This window comes from Frankliniella occidentalis, unplaced genomic scaffold (genome assembly GCF_000697945.3).
Source record: "Frankliniella occidentalis isolate FOCC.00 unplaced genomic scaffold, Focc_3.1 Scaffold121, whole genome shotgun sequence".
Taxonomy (NCBI): Eukaryota; Metazoa; Arthropoda; class Insecta; order Thysanoptera; family Thripidae; genus Frankliniella; species Frankliniella occidentalis.
In genome coordinates this window covers 43,985-44,835 of record NW_026267249.1, presented here as the reverse complement: position 1 = coordinate 44,835, position 851 = coordinate 43,985, and positions in this window count along the sequence as shown.

Sequence of the window (851 nt, the reverse complement as noted above, 5' to 3'; positions counted from 1 at the left end):
ACAATGGTTCATGGTCAAAACGTCTCCATGGGAGAAGCTGGCTGCTAGCTGGCCATTGGCCATGGAATTGATTTCGCATGGTCAGAGTTTCCACATAAATTGATTTACATGGCCAGGGTTGTGGCCATGGTACGTGTGTGTTCATGGTCACAACGCTGCCCATGTAAATCAATCTCTGTGGACACTCTGACCATGAACACACGTACCATGGTCACAACCCTGGCCACGTAAATAAAACTCTGACCATGAACACACACTTACCATGGCCACAACTCTAGCCATGTAAATCAATTTCTGTGGAGATTTCTTCTAAATGCTTCCACCTATTTAAAATCCGAAAGCAGCATCGGATAGGGGAAGGTCGATTGTATGGCCGCGTAAAGTTTCAGCTCGATCCGTCACACCCTTCTGCCTCGATTGATATCGGCACAGAATGGCATAAGATGAGTTTTAAGCAGCGGTCTCAGACAGCAGACGACGCGCGGGCCGCACGGGTGGGACTTCTCGCTCGCACTCATGCGGCCCCTCATAGCACCACCTCTTTCCCTCGGGGCCGGTTGTGGCCCGCGGGCCGCCAGTCTGAGACCTCTGGTTTTAAGGATATATTGGTACCTTACCGACCGCTGAAATACGATTTCACAATAATAACAAAGGAAGGTGGTGCCTTTGGGGGTTATGTTGACCATGGTCGGAGCCTAGGCTGGTGGCAGCTGCTTGACAAATTAGTTGTTTTCGAAGGATTTGGAAGGTAAGCACAATATTGAATCGGGGCACTCAAAAGTAAACTCGGTAGTATTTTACGCCAATATTCGTCATCAAGGCGTTTAACGCCGCCCGTATACATTGGTGTT